This window comes from Podarcis cretensis (genome assembly GCF_951804945.1).
Source record: "Podarcis cretensis genome assembly, chromosome: 3".
Lineage (NCBI taxonomy): Eukaryota > Metazoa > Chordata > Lepidosauria > Squamata > Lacertidae > Podarcis > Podarcis cretensis.
Genome location: NC_137172.1, coordinates 107,283,287 through 107,307,758, shown reverse-complemented (window position 1 = coordinate 107,307,758; position 24,472 = coordinate 107,283,287). Strand labels below are relative to the sequence as shown.

At 41.9% G+C, this 24,472-nt stretch overlaps 2 long non-coding RNA genes across 2 annotated transcripts in view; both read right to left on the bottom strand.

Annotated features, from left to right (window-relative positions):
- The window catches only part of LOC307212810, a 571,259-nt gene that overhangs the window by 164,532 nt on the left and 382,255 nt on the right, over positions 1–24,472 (bottom strand). The window lies entirely within an intron of this gene.
- LOC307212717 lies at positions 23,186–23,904 on the bottom strand. The gene is made up of 2 exons (XR_013837135.1): positions 23,862–23,904; positions 23,186–23,749 (listed from the first exon to the last, which is right to left on the bottom strand). It is a non-coding gene; the product is annotated as an uncharacterized lncRNA (long non-coding RNA).

Genomic DNA, 24,472 nt, shown 5'->3' with positions numbered 1-24,472 from the left:
GCTGACCTCTCTGAACCAATCCTGACTGCAAAAAGGAAGGCCTGGGTTGAGGTCACTTTTGGGTGGGCAAAGGTGTGGGCTGGTTCCTATTTAGACTGAACTGCTTCACCCATCTCTAGTTACTCAATGTCATTACAAAGTACTCAAATAACATAACATGCCACATGCTGAGAACATAAAATGCACTCGGGACTGTAAGGTTCCAAAGTGTCCAATGTGTTTGCAACATGTAGGGAAAAGGAAACCTCAGAGTGCTTGAACCAAGTTCAGTGAATCCAAACGCTTTTTGTTTGACAAATGTTCTGAAGAAATGCCCATTTTTGTCGCTCACCTAGGCTTGCTACCTGTTTTTGATTTCAAGAAATGGCTTTTCCTTTCCCCTTAAAATAGATGCTTTAAAAAAGATTTTTTAAAAAACAGCTGCTCCAGAGGTTCATATACAACACAATGTGACTGCCATTTCCATTCTGACATATATTAACCTGAGAAAAGCTGTTGTGTTGAAAGCAGTGTTGAAAACAGACGAAGAGGGCACAGGCATGCACATAAGGGCACCCACCTCATCCCACATGCACATGCACATAGAAGTCTCCCTATGATCTGAAGCCCCAACTAACCAGCATACCTGATTTCCAACCACATGCAACTGAATGTGCTTAGAAACTTGTGCCCATCAATGAAATGACAGTGGTACATTCCCTATCAAAGAACCCATTATAATTATTGGTCAGTGCCCAATATTCCACTTTTGAGTATGGTGCTTGAGCATTTAGAGGCAATTAGGGATTTATGAGCATGCCTCAATGCATTCCAATATTCTGTTGCATTTCCATCTGGTATTTTCCATTAAAATATATGCAATCAACAGATATTTGCAAACCAATTACTATACTTTTCCTATGTTTTAACTTTTCAAAGTGAATGGAATGGCTAACGGTCCATCTCAAAGTCATATATGTCTTCAAGCATAACTATGTCTAACCAGAAGTACGTCACATTAATTGAATGGGGCTTGCTCCCACGATACAATTCCAGCCACTCTTGCTACCTTGATTTCATAGTTCATAGCCCTCCAGTTGTCACCCTCCTTTATTTCCCTCACTCAGGCATCAGGGAGGGACAGTTTAATTATAAGTCAAGTAAACTGTGGTGGTGGGAAGGAACATTAAATTTAATTTTACTTTTAAAATGAGAATTTAGGGTGCTCAAAAATGAGCAGTCAAATCCAGATGGTTCTCCCCACTTTGACAGAGAAAAGGGGTGAGGGTACTATTTTGTGTTGCCTCTTGCCTTTCTTTGTAGGTGAATCTCAAAAAGCAGTATTGGACTTGTGCTCAACCCCTTGATACCTGTGGTCTATAGGGTCCCACAAGATTTGATGTTGTTTCCTATGCTATTCAACATTTACATAAAACCACTGGAAGAAATCATTGGGAACAGGAATGATGACCATGGGATGGTATGTTGGTGATACTAAGCTCCATATCTCTCTGCTATCATGTCCTATGGAGCCTGTGGGGTTGCTAAATCAGCATCTGATATGTTGGAAGAAGATAATCTGAAAGTAAATCTAGAAGTGTGGAAACCTACCAGTCCAGGGATATGATGTTCTACATGGGGCTGCACTAATAATAATAATAATAATAATAATAATAATAATAATAATAATAATAATTTATTATTTATACCCCGCCCATCTGGCTGGGCCTCCCCAGCCACTCTGGGTGGCTTCCATAAAAACCAAAAATACAGTAAAATCACATGTTAAAAACTTCCCTGAACAGGGCTGCCTTAAGATGTCTTCTGAATGTCAGGTAGTTGTTTATCGCTTTGACATCTGCTGGAAGGGCGTTCCACAGGGCAGGCGCCACTACCGAGAAGGCCCTCTGCCTGGTTCCCTGTAGCTTTGCTTCTCGCAATGAGGGAACCGCCAGAAGGCCCTCAGCGTCCGGGCAGAATGATGGGGGTGGAGACGCTCCTTCAGGTATACTGGACCGAGGCCGTTTAGGGCTTTAAAGGTCAGCACCAACACTTTGAATTGTGCTCGGAAATGTACTGGGAGCCAATGTAGGTCTTTCAAGACCGGTGTTATATGGTCTTGGCGGCCGCCCCCAGTCACCAGTCTAGCTGCCGCATTCTGGATTAGTTGTAGTTTCCGAGTCACCTTCAAAGGTAGCCCTACGTAGAGTGCATTGCAGGTGCATTGTTTTTGTTTACACTTGGAACTGACCTTGCTGACAGAGGCTCAGATGTCAGCTTTGGCCATGAGTTGTGTCCACAACCTGATGTACTATTTATTTATTTATTTATTTATTCATTCATTCATTCAGCGCTATTCATTTCACTCCAGAGGAACCACAATACAAACGGGGTAAGGGAATGTAAGCGATTGTTTGTGGACTGAAAGCAACAGCAACAATGAATACTGATCATATTTGCTGAGTTGATTTTCATTCCAGACGTAGATATCAGTGAACACTGGCAATTTCTGCTCTGTTTTCATCAGTTTTTCAGACATCCATAGTGATAGTAGAAATAACACAGAACTTGATAATCATTGGGAGATAAGGTATACATTGTGCTTGTGTATAGGACAAGTGAAAGGTGCTCACTTTTTACCCTTTCAGGATTGTGCAGGTGTATGTCTTGAGGATTAAAAGCCCAGAGTATTAATTCGAATGCACTCGGCATACTCGTACTGTAGAGTGGAATAATCTTATTATCCCCTTCCATCTTGTGATGCGGGGGGAATGTAACAGAGGTCACTGATCTGAATTCTGAGCACATAAACCTGCATGATTCTCATCTGGCAAACATTATAACTTCCCCATTTCTAACTGTAATTTTATATATCTGTTTTACGGAGTCACTTGTTTGGCGATTATAAATTATGGTATTTGGGAGAGGCCTGGTGAAGATATTCACCTTTTAGTGGCCCAGACTTTTATGTGTGTGTGAGAAAACATGTTTTATGCTTCGAATTTCTCTCTCTTTTCTTTTTTCATTGCTAACAGATGCAGCTCTACTCAGAGCCAAGCGACTGCACGTAACACATGCACAGAGAAAAAGAAAGGGAGCAGCCCTACCAACAACATAAAACTAAGTTGAGTGTGCTTTTAACTGACATGAAGAACAAGTAATGAGCTATCACAAAACAGAACTCCAGCTTCTATATTTAACAGATAATTCTGTAACCATCGTATTTTGCTTTCTTAGATTAACGCAGCTTTCTCTCTCTCTCTCTCTCTCTCTCTCTCTCTCTCTCTTGTAACATCTGGGAGAGGAAAAGATGAAAGCTGGTATGAAGAGCCGAGAAAATGACTACATGTTTGACAACTTCTTGCAGGACAGAAATGTCTGGTCTTTTTGGCATCTGAATGCAAATGATTAGCCAGTTGCCAAGAACAGTCATTCCAGTCTCAATCAGAAGGCTCCAACTCCACCCTCAGCCAGAGTTTCAAGATACGTTTTGTGTTTGGTTCGAAATGAAAGGCTCCCACATTTTTTCTGATGTTAGCATGCAAAGTTGTTGGGATTTTTTGGCGGGGGAGGGGGAACCAGATTAGGGAAGGTCTAGAAACTGATGGAGCCTGTTACTTGCCACCTCTGTTCTTCAGACACCCAACCTAGTTCCACCTCTGAAACTGAGGAGGCCTTAGATTCAATGGGAGATCACCTGGAAACTCCATTATATGCCACCTTGACCTCTTTGGAGGAAACACAGGATAAAAATGTAATAAAATAAATATACTCAACAAAATTAAGTACAGAACATGAAAATCTGTCTATTTATTACATTTTTAAACTGCCTTTCAAGACAAGAACTCCCGAAGCAGTATGAAAACCTTAAAATAGAATATTGCCCTTGACTGGGAATCAGATAGATGACATGTTCTTGATGGAGTTGCATTTCCCCTGAAGGAACAGGTGCATAGCTTGGGAATACACCTAGAGACCTTGGCCCAGTATACCTGAAGGAGCATCTCCAACCCCATCGTTCAGCCCGGACGCTGAGGTCCAGCGCCAAGGGCCTTCTGGCGGTTCCCTCACTGTGAGAAGCAAAGCTACAGGGAACCAGGCAGAGGGCCTTTTCGGTAGTGGCACCCGCCCTGTGGAACGCCCTCCCATCAGATGTCAAAGAGATTAACAACTACCTGACATTTAGAAGACATCTGAAGGCTGCCCTGTTCAGGGAAGTTTTGAAGCCGCCCAGAGTGGCTGGGGAAGCCCAGCCAGATGGGCAGGGTACAAATAATAAATTATTATTATTATTATTATTATTATTATTATTATATTGCCATTGGGATTGATGAGAGCTGTAATCCAGTGACATCTGGAGATAAAAAAATTAGCTGCTATACCTGTGGCTTTATGATGGCACCATTTTAGGGGGTGACATGACAGTCACAGACTGAGGAAGAATTTGACTGTCTGAATTGTAGCTCTTGAAACAATGGACCCAAAGAGCAAAAGAGCTGTATGGAAAATGTCAGCTGTTCAAACCCATAGACCTTACCACTACTGCTTCCTCCTCCCTGTGGCCCTTCTCTCTCCCGTTATTGCCTCAATAGGACCTATTCACACACCACCTGTGACTGAAAGCTGGAAAACAGTTATGGCACATGTTAAATATATAATACCATGCTGAACAGAAAAGTACAGAGATATCAAAATGATGGCACTGATAACATTAAACAGTAAGGCTTAAAGCAATTCACTATATGCCGAAATGGCAAAACTGACCAGAAAGCTCAGTAACCAAGAAGACCAAAACTTCAATAAAGAATAGGGGAAATTTATAATTTACTTGAGAGACCACTGTAAGCAGATGAAAACATTAGCAGGATTACAATAACACTTGTAATGTAGAAGATATTATGGACAAAATGGAGAAACATCAAATTTGGATGATGATATAATATGCAGTTGAACAGGTTTATAATAGGACACATGGAGGGGAAGTGGGAAGTCTAGAGATTAGGAGAAAACTCTAAATATGGATATGCATTTTGTATTGTTATAACTCTACATTTGTAAAGTCAAATAAAAACATTTCAAAATAAATAAAGCAATTCACTGTAGACCGTGTTCCAATTAGGCATGCATACATTCTAATGACATCAACAGATGTCCATGTACACAGTTGGAATCAAGACTGCAACTTAAAGGAACAGGGTATTACTATTACTATTTATCCTGGAGGGACTTTGGGGGACTTTATTAAATATTCTGGAATGCCACAAGATTGTTAGCAAGACCTGTGGTCATCTATCCATTCTTGACTCAAGTAGATGTGGAAGCCTTTTGTGGCCTACAGTGCAGTGCAGCACCGGAGCTATCCTTCAAAATAGTCAAAATAAATGAGCAGAAACCCACCCTCCATCTATAACACCCCATGCCATGTGCCATTGTGATCTCACATTGCGGATCCCATGCCAAAGCTCTTGGAAATTTGAACACATGCATGCTCAAGGATATCAGCTGCACAACTCTTCTGTACTTTGACTCAAAGGGATATGTGATCACTCTTTTCAAATATTGCCCTAGAAACCAATTTGTCTCTTGGCAGACACTCCTCACTTCTACAGGAAACGAAATTTAAATCTTTAGGCATAACATCTTAGTTGTGCCGGCCTGTTTTGTTTGTACTCCTTGAATAATATCTGTGCCCTCGCACTTGGCTCTGCTTAAGTCCAGATATGATCTCTGCTTCCTCTTCATTATTACTTCATAGAAGTAAAACTACAGAGTTAAACGTAGGGTTATCCATTACTTAAATGAAAAAAACCTACAACTTGCCAACTCTGGGAGCCCTGTTCATTGACTTCCACACAGTGTTTACCTTGGGATTTCCATGCAACTCTGTTTGAGCAGCTCTATAGAACTGGTCTTTGTCAGTCTTGGCTTCCTCAGTCCACAACAGGTGGACCAGCCAATGGGTGTTCAGGGAATAAACAATGGAACAAGATGAGATGTTAAAAACAAAAACAGAGCAGTGGTCGAGCAATCAATCAAAAATACGATTCCCAAATAAAAGAGGGGAAGGGAATAACAGCCGAAATGGAAAGGTTTTCAACATAAATGATGCATAGCAACGTACAGCTGGAAATGGTGAAAAGAGAAATTCCGAGCAGCTTCCATCAGATATGGAATGATACTCAGAGCCACTCTGCACATTGCTTTTTTTTTTAATAGATACATATAAAAAGCTGCATGTGTGTGCATGAAAATGCAATGCTCACACAGAGCAACAATGTTTGCAAGTGCATGTATCAGCCAGAGGTGCATGTTAGGGATCTAAGATTTGCTAGAGTCCTCATGCCATATGTAAGCATGCCTGCCAGACGTGGTGTGTGACGTGTTCCTGAAGAAGGAGAATCAAAATGGCAGGATATGGATGCTGTGTTTTGTGCCTGATCTCCTGGGATGAATACCTGAAGGATGAATGCCATGACTGTTGAAGTATTAGTCAGTTAAACCTAATGAAAGAAAACTGAAAACTGTTCTGCCACCGAGCTGCAGTCTATCCTCTTGGTGTCTGAAGGGAACAGCCCAGCTAAACTGAGCTGGTTTTTGATTCACATGAATTTTAAGGAGAGAGCTTTAAATCAAGCTTCAGTCTCTTCTGTTCTACTTGACGGGACTTCAAGGTGTTTGGTTGGATCACGCCCAGAGTCATATACAATGGTACCTCGGGTTACATACGCTTCAGGTTATGGACGCTTCAGGTTACACACGCCTCTAACTCAGAAATAATACCTTGGGTTAAGAACTTTGCTTCAGGATGAGAACAGAAATCGTGCTCCGGTGGCACGGCGGCAGCAGGAGGCCCCATGAGCTAAAATGGTGCTTCAGGTTAAGAACAGTTTCAGGTTAAGAACGGACCTCTGGAACGAATTAAGTACTTAACCCAAGGTACCACTGTACATTCGACTCCAATGCAGTTTAAAGCTAGGTTCTGTTTTCTCCTGTCTTTATGTGGGTGGGCCGTACTATTTCATTCCATCTAAAATCCACGATGCTAGGCCCCTTGTCTGCTGGTAGCAGCAACATGCACATTATAGTGATTTATAATACCTGCTTCCTTGGGGACGGGTGCATTACACTGGGCACTAAAAGGGGCCAGTTGTGCAGGTGGAAATCTTGTTCAAACAAATCTGAAGTGAAGTTGGGATATAAGGGAGGTCAGCAGCTCAACACAAGCCCAGAGGACAGAGTAGGAATGGCTAAAATGTTGTATAATAATATACAAAATCTTATCAGAGACTCTTCAGAGAGAATCTCCTCTTCCTCCCCCCAAAAACAAATCAATGTCTAAAAACAGTTTAATTGTGTTTTCTAAATATTTATGCGAGGGGTCTCTTGGTTCTGGATTCTCCAAAGGCCATCTTGCTGCCTGCAAAATCCAACTGATGGGAGGCAAAATAATGTCCATGCTTAACTCAATATAATTTTTGTCCATCAGATTGATATTAATGTTTTCTTGTACTTTAAAACAGCTCCTCCAAAGCAGTTCTGAGATCATGTTTGATTTTTGAGAGCTGCATCCAAAAACCCTAGCTGCTCATTCGAACGGCTCTCAATCCCTTGGGGCTCTGAAAGAGCCTGGCACCTTCATAAAAACAAGCATTTCGTGTGAGATTTCTGGCTCTTGTCTCCTAGGATCCAAGCCAGAAACATCACTTTGTGAAGTTATGGCTCCAGCCCTGGATACAGATTGGAAGCATAAAAGTCAAAAAACACTCTAAACATTTCAGGGCCTCAGAGAAGCCCAGTTCCTATTTGAAGTAAAGGAAGTTTGGGTGTTCCATTACTTTTCCTCTATATATTTTGAACCGTGTCTCACCCCTGAATTAAATATTAAAATATGCCTACATTCTGGATGTGTGATATTGTTATAGTATCTTGTTTAGATGGCACTTTAAATCCTGATCCTAACAACACACATAGTCCTAGAATGCAACATGGCCTAGGGAAGCATCACGATAATGGTGTTCTTTGTGGGGTATGATGACAGTCTGTCCTGCAATGCTGAATGAAGTTCAGGCTATGAACTGCTTCAGCCCTGCCCACTTGCCAGCAGCTGCTCTGACCCCCCAAGAGAATGCAGCCCTCAGCAATGGGGCTTACTTTTTTGAAGACACATATAGAACTGCACTGAGAGTGCCTTCACACCATCCCTTTACATGCAGAGTTCGACTTTGGTTTTCCTTTCCTATTTTGTTATGTGGATTTTGACAAAAGCCCTGCTAACTTTCACAGCTCAGCCACAAACCAAGCTTCCAACTCTTCTGGCTTATGCAACCAACAGTGAAACATAAATCTTTAAACAATTGCTGAAGTGTTGGGGTTACCGTGACCCCACATCAGTTAAACTAATTACTTGTTAGAAGACATATCACCACTGCTGTTGCTGCTACTAAGTATTTATCTGGGAAAGCATGGAGTTTGTTTGGGGGGGAGGGGTCCATACACTGCAGTGCAAAAACAATGATAATTACCTCTTGTAACGGACTTGTCTTTCCTGATGTGTCTTATTAGGGTGGTCCATTTTTCATGGAGCAGATTCAAAACATGTTGTTATGGGACTGTTTTACTGGGGGAAGGCGGATTCTCACCTACTCATCTGTAACAAAGGAACAACTTCAGACTGTCAAATGAAACACCAGTGAAATAAACATGAGAAGAGGCATGGCACGCATTGGCCAGGCAGGCGCATTATATGATCCATGAGAGCAACAAAATAACCAGATTGTACAATGGTGATGGGGTAAAGGTAAAGGTAAAGGTAAAGGGACCACTGACCTTTAGGTCCAGTCGTGACCAACTCTGAGGTTGCAGCGCTCATCTCGCTTTATTGGCTGAGGGAGCCGGCGTACAGCTTCCGGGTCATGTGGCCAGCATGACTAAGCCACTTCTGGCAAACCAGAGCAGCGCATGGAAACACCGTTTACCTTCCTGCCAGAGTGGTACCTATTTATCTACTTGCACTTTGACGTGCTTTCGAACTGCTAGGTTGGCAGGAGCAGGGACCGAGCAACGGCAGCTCACCTCATCACGGGGATTCGAATCACCGACCTTCTGATCGGCAAGTCCTAGGCTCTGTGGTTTAACCCAAAGTGCCACCCACATCCCTGGTGATGGGATAAATCAGGCCAAATCTTTATTGACAGCAGCAGGCAGGGCAAGAGTTGACACGGCATTGGGTCCCAGGATCAGGACATCATTCCACTATCCCATGTTGATGGAATGGATCCGCCAGGTTTGGACCACTCCAAACCTGTTCCTTGGGTGTCAGCCAGTGTTGAACCTTGCCTTGGTGCAAACCAACCAAGCGAGGCTTCACTGGGGCACCAGAGTGCAGATTCCAAGCAGGCAGATACCGAACCCACACTTGGGTTGGGTTTGCCATGGTCAGTCCTCCCCTCAATACTATGTTGATCCTGCCCAAGGCCATTTCCGCCCTCATACACATAATATTCTTCTGACTAACAAAGGAAAGCCATAATATCACTAAGGGGAAGGCGGAAAAACCCCCAGCCAAGTGCCAGTCAGGTTGAGAGAGAAAAAATCCTTTCTGGGCCTGTCAACCAGTGACCCAAAATTGCTCAGTGAAGGGTCTAACCCGAGGATGGGTGGGCGGGAAGCTCTCTAAGCAAAATGGCTGTAAACTCCGGGGAAGCAGCCTTATATAGGCTCTCCCCTCCACTCTGCAGCAAGGGCTCACGGAACAGCTTTTTGCCATGAGTCCATTGCACAGAGAGGATACTGAATAAAACCTTGCCCAGTATTCTGCTGCAATCTATGGGCCACAGCACCACCGGGCAAAGGCATCCTGTGCTTCTTGGGCATGGAACGGGCTATATAGCATGCAAGCATCACAAAATGTACCTGCAGTGTCTCACTAAGGTCTCATGATATGAAAGTGAAATGTGTGCGTCAAGTGTGTACATCTTCTACACTTCACATGCTTGCAGTGGTAAACACTGATGTGCAAACATGCAAGAAAAACATTGGCTATGTAAGCTATGAAGCTCTCCTAAGCCTCACTGCTTGGGACCAGTGCTTTTTTTCTATTTTAAAAAGAATGTTTAGGGGTACTCTCATTTTCTGACTCATATTGAAATACTGCCCCTCAATGAGGCCAAACTTAGATTCCCCAAATATTTAGGGGTATGCGTACCCCCAGAAAAAAGCACTGCTTGTGACTAACTTCGAAGCAGAGCTGTGCCAAAAATCATGAAAAAATATTTGTTGAATAGATGGGGGAGTAAAATAAAACTTTCCTGAAAAATCATTGGCGGCAGAGTGAGACGTTTTTGGAATGAGATTGCCTCTTAACTTTATGAAACGGTCAAAGCTTTTACTTTTTTTTTCTTCCTTGTAAATATATACACACACACATATGGAAAATGACAAGCATAAAAAACAAAAGCCCACCTATTCTCACTGCAATACAGATATTAAGGAACCTTTTTTTTAAAGCCCAACACCACCCACAGTGCCACAGGCTTCTCACCACAAATTCCCATCAGCCACACCTCATTTAATGCTTTGGGAGCGGCAGCATCTCACATCATATCATGTTGCTCCCAAGGCATCGCAGGAACTGAGGCCCTCTCCTCAGTTCCCTGAGCTTCTTGGTGAGCACAATAAAGTTAGTGGCAACCCACCTTCAAAAGGTTTACAGAAATTTCCAGTTCCCTCTTCCCTCCCTTGAAAGAAAGAAAGAAGAAAATGAGCCCTCGTTTTCGCAGGGGAAGAACATTTCCAGGAAACTGAGACTGGAGAGGTTTGACCCAGCCTTACTTTCAAGCTACTGTGTTTAAGATTCCAGCCTCAGCTTTCCCACCATTTTCCCTCAGTCAAGCTTCTGTGGATGTCTATGCAAAAATATGGAAAGTGTTAAAATATTTATGTCCTCAGATTTTGGTGAATGGGATTACTTCATAACTAAGAAATGAGTGTGGGATTTGTGATTTGTCCCAGAGTTTTCCTGTTTAGGTCCTGAGGCATTGTTTTAATGCTGGACACATGTAAGCACTGGCAGGGAGCAGCTAGCATGCCTTGTTTGACATCTGTCAACCTCATTTAATAATTATTAATTTTGTTATTTCAATTTCTTTTTATTGCCGCAGGGTTCGGAAGGTGATATTTATGCCCTCTGGTGGCTATCTGTGCAACAGAAGGTTCGCTGGAAATGCCGAGCCCTGAAAAAGTAGGTCAGAAGTCTTGACTTACTTTGCTCACACATCTGAAGCCTTTCATGTTGTGGGGTGGAAGTTCGTCTGCAAAAATGCCCTTATCCTGGCATAGTGAGTTGGGGTTGCTGCTGTTTGAAAAGGCCAAAACTCAACCTCAACTGAATTTTACAATAGCAAACAGGATTAAAGAAATGAAGTGATTTAAATATGAACGAAGTCCCATGAAGTACGGAACCCTGTGACCACTTATGAGGTGCTAGATTGAAACCAAATTGTTGGTTAAAGAAAATGCACAATGTGTTCAGTCACAAGTCAGGGCGATGCTGTTTGTATCAGCCACAAAGTTGGATTCTCATAACGTAATCCTATGAACTGCGCTCAGAGTTAACGGGAAGCCTGTTCTCATGACCATCTCAACATGGGGTGGTCCCCAAATAGAAGAGGATGCCTTCACCCCGGTATGGCTCCCCTTTATCACATACACAGCCCAACAAGACAATGACAATAATCCAACAAGAACATACAAATCAATATGGCTAACCTGATCCAAAACACCCACCCACCCCACTCACACATGAAAACAAAGATCACCACAGCCAATCACAAACAAACAACCACACCCTAGGCCAACCCCAACCTCTCTGACCACCAAAGAAACACAAGTGAATAGCAGAGAACCTGCACAAGCAACGCTGACACAAAACCCCACATATATTAAGTAAAATATTTTTTCCTTTCTCCTCCTGTGATTTTTTAATTTTTAATGTTTTATTTTAATCTTGTTTTTTAAGTTGTATTTCAATCAACTTGTTTTTATATCGGTTGTTAGCTGCCCTGAGCCCGGTCTTGGTTGGGGAAGGCGGGGTATAAATTAATTTTTTTATTATTTATTATTATAAATAGAAACATCACCACCTGACCCCACCCTCACTCAACTTTCCCCCCTCCACCTCTTTCCCCCTTTTCTTCCTAATGTTTCAACAAATGAAACTGATCTGTAAAAAATGTTACTGGGGGGGGGGGAGAGAGAGATTGCACATACTTTTGTAAACCAAGGAAATCTTTAATAATAATAATAATAATAATAATAATAATAATAATAATGATGATGATGATGGGGTGGTCCCAAGAAAATGTCCAACCCACACCCACATTCCAGACGATGTCAGACCCATGCACATATCAGCGCCATGGGTTGGATTTAGGCCAGATTGGCTTCTGGCACACCAAAACATTCGGCTCGCAATGGCCCTACACTATGTAACCCAGTTCACACTAAACGGTATGTACTGTGACTAGTATGCCATTTCATTTATGAATTGCTTCCTAGGGGGCATTCTGGTGATTTACAGTACGAGAAAAACCATTAGACTTGTATTCAACTAAGTGTTAAAGTAGACCCACTGAAACTAATGAGCACAACTAAGTTCGGTCATTAATTTCAATAGGTCTACTTTGAGTAAACCTCCATGGAATACCACCCACATGAAATAAGTACATATATTAAAACAATTAAAGCCAATTACATTTAACACTTTTTATAATTAAAAAAAACCACACAACCATATATAAAACCAGTTTCAAATCCAGTACAGTACGGACATCAACCATATCCAACTCCACTCGGAAGGCTTGTTGAATAATAATAATAATAATAATAATAATAATAATAATAATAATTTATTTATATCCCGCCCTCCCCAGCCGAAGCCGGGCTCAGAGCGGCTAACAACAGTAAAAACAACACAGTTTACATAAAATCACAATCAATTAATTGAAATACATTCTAAAATCAATTCATTCTAAAATCAATTCAAAGTCAAATTAATGGCAACCATTGGGCTAGAGTTCTATGAGGATTACAGATGAGCAAACTCTTCAACAAGTGCCTAAAAGGCAACAGAGATGGGGCTTGACTGATATAAAATGAGATGGCGTTCTAAAGGGTTGATGCAACATGACACTAAGGCCCAGTTCCAACATTGTACAGAATGGGCCTGCTGATAAGAGGATATCTGCAGGGTACTCTCTCCCGCAGCACACAGTGGTTGATTGAGTACATAGGGGATAAGATGATGTTTCAGGTATCCTGGTTCCAAGCTGTGCCAGGCTACAAAGGGCTGTATACACTGGTACCAGCTTGAACTTAGCCAGACAGCTAATTGGCAGCCAGTACAATTCTTCCTGAGATATTCTGCCCCAATGAATAGTCAAACGGCTACATTTTGCCCTAGCTGCATTTCTAGGTCAGCTTCAATGGCATGGGTAGGCAAACTAAGGCCCAGGGGCCGAATCCAGCCCAATCACAGCTTGTGGACGGTCCAGGAATCAGCATGTTTTTACATGAGTAGAATGTGTCCTTTTATTTAAAATGGATCTCTGGGTTATTTGTGGGGCATAGGAATTTGTTCTTTTTTTAAAATAATAATAATAATAGTCCGGCCCCCCACAAGGTCTGAGGGACATTGGACCTGCCCCCTACTGAAAAATTTTACTGACCCCTGTCCAAGGGCAACCCCACACAGAGCGTATTTCAGTAACCCAATGAACAACCATGATAGGGCTATCTGAGGACAGAAACATCTGCAGCAGTCTTAGCGGTAAAAGATTGGAAAAGGCATTCTTAGCTACTGAACTCACCTGGGCCTCAAACTACAGAGATGGATGTGGGAACACCCTACAACTACAGACATGCTCCTCCAGGGAGTGTATGCTTAAGTTGCACATTAGTTGCACATACTTAAACAGCCAAGCTTAAGTACTTGCAACTAATGTCAGGATTAGGGTTCTGACACCTCCAGGACTTTCCTGTATGCAGGCCTGGTCACTCAGACCCCGGGGCATGTAAAGAGTTCAGCAGAGTAACTCAGCAGAGTGTTGACCGCAAATGAATCACACAAACAGTTCAATCCATCAGCTAATATGCTTTACTGAAGAATTTCAATAAGCATAGTGGTTACAACTCCTCAGCCAGATACCTGGCTGGATGCATAGCTTCAAAAAACAGTCACAGAGAGACGCCAGTGAACTGCATAGCTTGAAAACAAAAGACTGAAAGACTGACTGACTGACTGACTCTCACACCTGCAAGGAGGGCTCAGACAGCCTGGAACCTTCTGGTCAACAATGAATACTAATAAGGAAGGACCTATGAGTCACTAAGGTAAAGGTAAAGGACCCCTGGATGGTTAAGTCCAGTCAAAGGCGACTACGGGTTGCTCATCTTTCTTTCAGGCTGAGGGAGCCGGCATTTGTCCACAGACTGCTTTCCGGGTCATATGGCCAGCATGACTAAACTGCTTCTGGTGCAGCAGGACACCATGACAGAAGCCAGAGAGCACTGGAACGCTGTTTACCTTCCTGCCACAGAGGTACCTATTTGTCTACTTGCACTGGTATACTTTCAAACTGCTAGGTTGGCAGAAGCTGGGACAGAGCAATGGGAGCTCACCCCATTGTGCAGATTCGAACTGCTGACCTTCTGATCAGCAAGCCCAAGAGGCTCAGTGGTTTAGATCACAGTGCCACCCGCGTCACTAAGTCACTACAGGCTGCTGAGTCACTAAAGTACATTTTGCATCTAGGAAACACTCTAGGCCATGACAACAAAAACAACCACACATCTGTTCCCTCTATGCTCCACCATGCCCCACTCTGGATCAGATTTCAGACTGTTAGCTCCTTGGTACAAGGACCTGCCATTATGCACTCTGTAAAATTCCATGCACTCTGATGGTGTAACAATAACAACAGATACAACCTGGCACTCTTAAGGAGAGGAAACTAAAGAGCAAATTTATTACAACAGTTAACTGAGCAACCCTATGCATGACTATTCTGAAGTAAGAGTATTTTGAAGTACAGTTGTACCTCGGGTTAAGTACTTAATTCGTTCTGGAGGTCCGTTCTTAACCTGAAACTGTTCTTAACCTAAAGCACCACTTTAGCTAATGGGGCTTCCTGTTGCCGCCGTGCCACCGGAGCACGATTTCTGTTCTCATCCTGAAGCAAAGTTCTTAACCTGAAGCATTATTTCTGGGTTAGCAGATTCTGTAACCTGAAGCGTATGTAACCTGAGGTACCACTGTATCCAGAGAAGTGTTGCCCAGGCAAGCACATTAAGTGACCCATGAGAGCAGCAAAATAACCAGACTGTAAGACTATACAACAGTGATGGGATAAAATCAAGCCAAATCTTTATTGACAGCAGCAGGCAGGAGAACGGCATTGGGTCCCAGGATCAGGACATCCTTCCACAAGCCCCATGTTCATGGAATGGATCCGCTGGGTTTGGACCGCTCCAAACCTGTTCCTTTGGAGTCAGCCAGTGTTGAACCTTGCATGGTGCTAGCCAAGCAAGCAAGTTCACACTCGGAGACCAGAGTGCAGATTCCAAGCAGGCAGATACTGAACCCACGCTTGTGTTTGCCGTGGGCAATCCTCCCCTCAGGGCCCCCTATACTATGTTGATCCTGCCCAAGGCCATTTCCGCCCTCATACACTCAATGTTCTTCCTCCTAACAAAGGATAGCCATAGTTTCACTGAGGGAAAGGCGTGGGGTTGGGGGGAACCCAACCAAGTGCCAATCAGATTGAGAGAGAAAAATCCTTTCTGGCCCTGTCAACCAGTGACCCAAAATTGCTCAGTGAAAGGTCTAACCCGAGGGTGGGTGGGCAGGAAGCGCTCAAAACAAAATGGCCGTGAGCTCTGGGGGAAGCAACTTCCCCTTACCCTTTGTAGAATCATAGAATCACAGAATCATAGAATCATAGAGTTGGAAGAGACCACAAGGGCCATCGAGTCCAACCCCCTGCCAAGCAGGAAACACCATCAGAGCACTCCTGACATATGGTTGTCAAGCCTCTGCTTAAAGACCTGCAAAGAAGGAGACTCCACCACACTCCTTGGCAGCAAATTCCACTGTCAAACAGCTCTTACTGTCAGGAAGTTCTTCCTAATGTTTAGGTGGAATCTTCTTTCTTGTAGTTTGGAACCATTGCTCCGTGTCCGCTTCTCTGGAGCAGCAGAAAACAACCTTTCTCCCTATGTGACATCCTTTTATATATTTGAACATGGCTATCATATCACCCCTTAACCTCCTCTTCTCCAGGCTAAACATGCCCAGCTCCCTTAGCCGTTCCTCATAAGGCATCGTTTCCAGGCCTTTGACCATTTTGGTTGTCCTCCTCTGGACACGTTCCAGTTTGTCAGTGTCCTTCTTGAACTGTGGTGCCCAGAACTGGACACAGTACTCCAGGTGAGGTCTGACCAGAGCAGAATACAGTGGCACTATTACTTCCCTTGATCTAGATGCTATACTCCTATTGATGCAGCCCAGAATTGCATCCTATTGATGCAGCCCAGAATAGCCCTCTTGTGAGGGCTCATGGGACAGCTTTTTCCCATGAGCCCACCGCACAAACAAGATACTGGGGAAAACCTTATATGGTATTTTGCTGCAATCCATGGACCACAGCACTACTGGGCAAAGGCGCCCCTGCTTATTGGGCACGGAACGGGGTTTATAGGGTTGCAACCAAAATGAAATGAAGTAACCTGGTGCAGATCAGTCCTTCATCTACAACTGGAGACGCCAATATTTAAATTGGCTCTTAAAGTAAAAAAAAAGTAGAGTTGATAAACAGTCCTTAATTTTTCAAGCATGCTTCCCACCCCCTTAAAACACACACATATATTTTAATTTTTCATTTGTGACATTTAGTTTAATAGAATCTGACAGTTTCTTCAGGCATAGAATCAAGGATATCTTTCTGGATGCAACATCGACATTACAACTGTTCTTCAGTGTAGTTATATAAACACTCTTCCTCATTGTTTTTGGCTGTTATAGCTGTTCAGGGTTGAATTCATAAAATGAAAATTGCTGGTGGACTAGCAATCTAGACAAACAAAAGCAAGATTATAATAACTATTTACTTTCTTGTGTTTCTTTCGGTGGGAATCATCATCATACAATTATTTCATAACTATGTCCTCTCTCACTCACACACGCATTCCCCAAGAGCAGTACTAGCATTTGAATACAATGCAAATCCTTTCCACCATCCCCACAAGCACATATATTTGAAACAAACACTTAAGTTTTAGACATACTCACCAGAAATGCTTTGAGTTTGAAGCAAGAGGATAGTTTTATATGGATGATGTAAGTTATATTGTCCTGGAAAAGTTTGCATGGGTGATTATATTAAATAACACAACTGGATTGGGAAACCCAAATTGACAGATTCGCTCATCCCTACCCTGAGGTATAGCGGTTAAGAGCAGTGGACTTGTAATCTGGTGAACCGGGTTCGATTCCCAGCTGCTGCTGCTGGGTGACCTTGGGCTAGTTACACTTCTTTGAAGTCTCTCAGCCCCACTCACCTCACAGAGTGTTTGCTGTGGGGGAGGAAGGGAAAGGAGGCTGTTAGCTGTTTTGAGACTCCTTAGGGTAGTGATAAAGCAGGATATCAAATCCAAACTCTTCTTTTTCTTCTTCCTCCTCCTTCTCCTCCTCCTCTTCTTCTTCTTCTTCTTCTTCTTCTTCTTCTTCTTCTTCTTCAAGGAGATAAGATGGCAGCCTTACTCAACTTACCCTACCTTCTGAAGTCATTGCAATGTAGGTTTCCTCATCCCTATTACCATAGGAGCCAATGCCTAGGGGCCAAAATCCCTTCAGATCCCCAATAAAATACTTGAGGGGTCAGGGACCCCCAAGTTGATGGGCATTGCCATTCAAATGGTGTGTGTATGCCATGTATTGCGATCAATTATGTGGGGTGGGGATTACATGCCTCCGCCACCAATATTTCATTTAAGTTGGCACCCTTTCCTATTACATATCATTGACTTCCACAGGCAGAACAGGAAATTAAAGGCTGCTTTGATGTCAGGATACACTGAACTAGATTTTATGGCAAGGAAGATGGAAGGAGATGCAGCACAGAGCAACTACCAAACTCCTCCACCTTGTACTAAACACTTCATGAATGTGTTCAGCCCATGTTCACAGCATGGCAGATTGGGTTATCTAAGATCCTAGTCCTTACTGGGCTTTTTAAAATGACTATCCTGCTCTACAGCAATTTATATTAAGAATCCAATTGAGGCAAAAGTGGCTAGGAGACATTCCACTGTTACATCAAAATATAGCTTCCCTTTAGTTGTTTAAGCTGTACCCCTAAAAGTGCTTAGCTGGAAGGAAACTGACTTCCAAGTAACAGTGTTGGCAAACTGCATGTATGCAAAGGTAAAGCACATACATTAATATGCATTAATACAGCCAGGTGCGTTGCAACTGTGATTGTGATATGTATCATTGATCAGAACTAAATATAAGAATCTTTCGGGAGTTACCCTTAGCTCAGCGGTGCTCTTCCCTTTCAGTCACCGTGCTTTTTTTATTATTACAAACATCTGCTAGGAAATTTAAAAAGCAGGTTTTAAAATTTCCAAGGGACAGCTTTGGCTCAAAGAACTCTCCCTCGCTCGTGTTATTTAACAAAACTTAAGTCTAATCAAGTATTTAGTTCCAAAAACATTGCAGCAAGTCACCTTTAAAGATCTGATCGACTGTCAAACTTGCCAATTTTTTAAAGAGCATAAAATGATAACTATTGTTAGATTAGACAGATGAAAAATTAGCTTCTTTGTGGAGGCCTCGTGCTCTTTTTCTAAGAACTTTGGCTTTTCTTTTGTAACTTTTATCAGACTGTTTAATTCCTGCTGCTGTAATAACAGCAAATGAACCTTATTACAATATGCTCTTTGCTTACCTCTGTTCCCTACGTAGGCTATTTGCATTAATCCCATGAAACTTGCATTATGGGATAACGCACAAAAGCGAAATAACTGAGGAATCACTGTCGGAAAGTTCCTTATAAACTTTACAACTTAGTATTTTATTGTGAAATAAACCTCAGGGCTTGTGGGGAGAAGAAAATGATGGTTCATACTCATACAGATGACTGCAAAAAGTTATCCACCATCTCTTGCTTACCAGTGTGTGTGTGTTAGTGAAATGCAAAGCATTCTCTTTTACGGGAAAGTATATACTTTTTCCAGATGTGGCTTCATAATTCTCCAAAGACTATCATCGTTATCATAAGATTTATGCAGGGTAATTTATTAATCACATTTTTTAGACTTTAAAAATCTCTTTAGTAAGATGAAAGCAAACGTTAGAACAAGTCATTTTAACCAAAGGTAGAGGGCACAGTGCTATCAAATTACCTTTCTATTTGTTTCGGATTATTTTAGCGGCTTCATTTGGTTTATGGCCTCCCAAAGTCAGCATCCACTTTGTACTAATGGCATATATGGTCAATCTCAAAACATTTCAAAAACCAGCAAAGAAGCCCTTCTCTCTCACCCTTCTCCACCCCCAAATGCTAATTAACTGAACTTTGCTATGCATTTGTTATAGTTCATTTAGGGATATGTAAGCCACTTAAAGTTCGTTTTATAAGATTTGAAGGAGACAAAGCTTATAAAAATTGTGGTTCAGTGATTTAACCCAGCTTCCTTAATGAAAGGTTATAAGTTGATCATGTGTGTAAAATCCAGTAAGGATGGAATTCTGGCTTAAAATACATATTGCCCAGTTGAGTTTATATAACTGAAGCATTTTAATAAATCTCCATTGAGCATTTAAAGTCATAGCTTTCCGTTGGATTCTGAAGCACAAAGGGACCAATCCATAGCACAGGGAAAGTAAATGGAAAACCATTTTCTTGAGCAAAATAGACGTTTACTCCTTCCCTAGATTTCCACTAATTTATTCACCTACGAGTTTTCCATATGGTTGAAGCCCCACTATTATTAATAGGAATGTTGGGGCTGCAAAATTGACAAATAATTAGCTAAGAGACTGACCATCGAGTCCCAGGTTCAGATCTCATCTCTGCCATGACCATCTGCTGTGGGTTTTATCAAGCCACAATCTCATAGCTGCAGCCCCCCAGAAACATATGGGAACAATAATAATAATACTGGCATCCACTACAGTTGTAAGGATTGCTGACAAAATTGAACATAGACGCTCTACAGCACTGTGTGAATTGTGGTTTATTTAATGCTACCTGGTGGTATACTTTCTGAGAGAACTACCTTTGCAGAGATTCTCAACTGTCTGAATGACACAATGCTGGAATGATGCTACAGTAAATTATGTTAGAGACAAAATACACCTATCATTATAATAGCAATGGACCCCTCATTGCACAGGTTCACAATCTTAAATTGTGGAATGACACTTGATTTCAAAAATCCTAAACAGGATGCTAGGTGTAGACTAGACTGGAACTTCAATCTTCAGGTGTGCAATGACTACAGTGAGTGGCCCTTGGAAAGACAGTAACCCAATCTGCTTTTCATTAATAATAATAATAATAATAATAATAATAATAATAAGTACACATTTCTGGAAGCAATTTCCCAGCTATAATTAAATTTTGCATGTTATTTCCCTTAACAGAGACATTTTTAAAACACCATTTGGATGGAGGGTTACATTGCAAAATTCAGGTGTGTAAATGTCAAATGGTGGTTGTCTTTTGGTTCTCATATTGTTTTAGAAAGTTCAGATTTGATAGATTGGAATTCCCCAATCCCCATCCCTAGGATGGATTTGTCAGTTATGGTTCTTTGAGTTCCTCATTTTTCCAAATTTGAATTCAGTTCTCTACATTTCTTCAGCCAGCTGCAAATTTTCTTTTTAAAAAATGCTCATGAAAATTCAACAGGATTATAATGTGAATTTCTCCCAGTAAACACATGTTTATATGCTGTTTTGACAAGCATACACATTTTTGCAGGCAATTTTCATATTATAATGCCTCTCTGTGTTATTTTTACTAAGAATTTCATTTTAATGCATACTTTTATCTAATTAGGCATTGGTTGGTTGGAGAACTAAAATTCAATTAAGTGTGAATTTCTAAGGGTGCCAGTATTCTGGTTCTCATATTGTTTCGGAAATTTCAAATTGGATAGATTTGGCTTTTAATGGGAACGGAATCAATTCTCCACCGATCTCTATTCCCAGATAACTGTGTGGCCTTACATACATTATGGCAGACCCACAAAGCAGGTTATTAACCCCATACTGCAGAAGAGATGGAGGGCTGGGGGGAATGGTTGTCACTTACATAAGATTACATTGAATTCATGACAGAGGAATTACCTGCACTGGAGACCCTCCTTGTTTACAGCTCAAGTCAGCTAGCCAGTACAGTCCTCTAGCTCTCACAGTGTAAATTGTGTGTGTGTGATTCTATTTTTTGTTATTTTGATCAACCTTGTTCGGAGGGGGTTAAAGCACGAAAGCTGGGAATGAATTGTTTTCTACCAAAATTATAAGCAAATGGCAAATCGATTTAGGTCAATTTCCACAAAGCTGGTAATACGGATTGAATGAATGCGGCTTCAGTTTGAGTGCAATATTGTAAGCATTGACTAGCTGCTCAGACTGGAAAGGTAGCCTGTCTTTGAAGCAGGAGTTAAGATATGTCACCTGATCCATCTTAGCCATTGCTGTGAGGAGACTTCATTGGCTCATGTGGCTTGTCTCCATACAGTTTCCTCATTTGGTCAAACTTTGTTGCGATACACAGGCTAAATTACACCAATCCAAGGCCCAAATTATTGGGACACGGGTGGCGCCGTGGGTTAAACCACAGAGCCTAGGACTTGCTGATCAGAAGGTCGGCGGTTCAAATCCCCATGGTGGGGTGAGCTCCCATTGCTCGGTCCCTGCTCCTGCCAACCTAGCAGTTCGAAAGCACATCAAGTGCAAGTAGATAAATAGGTACCGCTCCGGCGGGAAGGTAAACGGTGTTTACATGCACTGCTCTGTTTAGCCAGAAGCGGCTTAGTCATGCTGGCCACATGACCCGGAACCTGTACGCCGGCTCCCTCAACCAATAAAGTGAGATAAGTGCTGCAACCCCAGAGTCGGTCACGACCGGACCTAATGGTCAGGGGTCCCTTTACTTTTAAGGCCCAATTTGTAGTTTACTTTCCTTTGATCTTCATTTCAGCCCAGGGTTTCCCAAACTTGAATCTCCAACTGCTTTTGGACTGCAACTCCCATCATCCCTAGCTGGCAGGACCAGTGGTTAGGGATGGTGGGAACTGTAGTCCAAAAACAGCGGGAGACCCAAGTTAGGGACACCCTGTTTCAGCCCATCTTCTGGGTTGTGTGAGCAGAGTTTTGCACATGACATGAAACAATGCAACATGTGGTATAACAACAGCCCAAGGGAGAACACGGGCATCTTTCCTTTGGAGAGAAATGCACATTCCATTTGTCTTTAGAAATCATATCCATTCTAAGCAAGATGCACGCATTCCCCCTTCACACTTTTCATCAGAAGAAGTTACTGCTTCCTCCTGCAGTTTTCACAACTTGTAATGTTTGAAGCAGATGTGGATCAGTTGTAATAAATAACATAGAAGTTAAAACTGGTCTGCATATTATGATCACCACATGGGTGAGGTCTGAAGCCTCTTCTGTATACAGATTGATTTGCAGAATGTCAAATATATCTCACCTCCATCATGTATAATTTCCACCTCAATTGCACAATTCAGATTTGCTAAAAACACCTCTAGTTCTTCTTAACTGTATACGAAATGTGCAAAAATGAGGGGGTGATATCCAACATGTGTTACAGGCAGAGTAGAGCCATAAATATCAATGGTCTTACATTACTTATATCCATTTATTTTTATAGGTTTACTCTGAGTATGGCTGATATTGGAAACCACCCATTTAATTTCTCCACAGGGTAGATATACTTAGTCTGTTCAACTCTACAAATTAACAATACTATGAACTTTTCACAGTACCATTCCAGTGTTATGAGATATGTTAAAAAAAAGAAAGACTTTAAATAAACGTTTCCATCTTCTTAACAAAACTGTAAAATATGACCTGATTACTTACTAGAAAAGCTATTCACAGACACACACAAAATCAAACAAATGAATTATTGTAGCTTGCTTTAACATTATTTTGGAACCTTCCCATATCCAAGAGAACAATTCACCATTTTCGTTAGTATAAGCAAGATTAAATAGGCATTCTTGCAAGATCCCGCTGGAAACCGATCAAATGAAGATGCAGCTGGCCTTAAATTTGAGATGTGTAGAGGAAGGACACCTGAAAGTAGACAAGTTGAAGTACTTAGAAATTAATTGATATATGATAAAAACCAGCTAAAACACTGTTGTGTAGTTAGAAAGTCTATAAAACATTATTTCTGCTGGCTTTAACTAGAGCACAATTTCCTGGGCCTGCCCTTTCATCAAAAAGGCTTATCAATAAAAATAGAAAAGAACACTAGGATGAATCTTAGTTCTAATCTTCCTTCTGCAGTAGCCAAGAATTATCCTCATATTCTTGGCCTTTTCGCACTGGAAATGGGCTGAATTCTGTTGTTGATTCTGGATGGAGTGTGGTTGAAGAGAACTTTTTAGCAGAATTGTGGGAAGGAGAAACTTCAAAGGGCACAGTGGTGAAAAGGGTAATCTTCAGGTCCTGCAAACAAGGAAGGGTGTAAGGTTGAGGCAAATATTCTCATATACAGATATATACAGACATTTTCATCCTTCTCAGTGTCACTTCCTGTCTGCTGCTGCTGCTTCCATACCATTTCTCACCTGCTGTTTCCTTCTCCTCCTTGGATTGCTGATTCCATTAATGAGTCACCAACTGAATTGTATGACCTCAGAATGCTAGAGAAGTTGCATCCAGACTGCCAGTACAATGGTATCTCTGGTTACAGACACTTCAGGTTACAGACGCTTCAGGTTACAGACTCTGCTAACCCAGAAATAGTACCTCGGGTTAAGAACTTTGCTTCAGGATGAGAACAGAAACCATGCTCTGGTGGCGCGGCGGCAACGGGAAGCCCCATTAGCTAAAGTGGTGTCTCAGGTTAAGGACGGTTTCAGGTTAAGAACGGACCTCCAGAATGAATTAAGTTCTTAACCAGAGGTACCACTGTAGTTTGCGGGAGGGATCCAAGCACAAACCAAAAAATCTGGGTTTGCACAATTGGAGTGGACTGAAGTGCTCTGTCACTCCAGCACAACACATCCACTTTATTAAATAATAATAATAATAATAATAATAATAATAATTATTATTATTATTATTATTATTATTATTATTATTATTTATACCCTGCCCTCCCCAGCCAAGGCTGGGCTCAGGGTGGCTAACAAGCAATAATAAAAACAAGTTGAATGAATACAACTT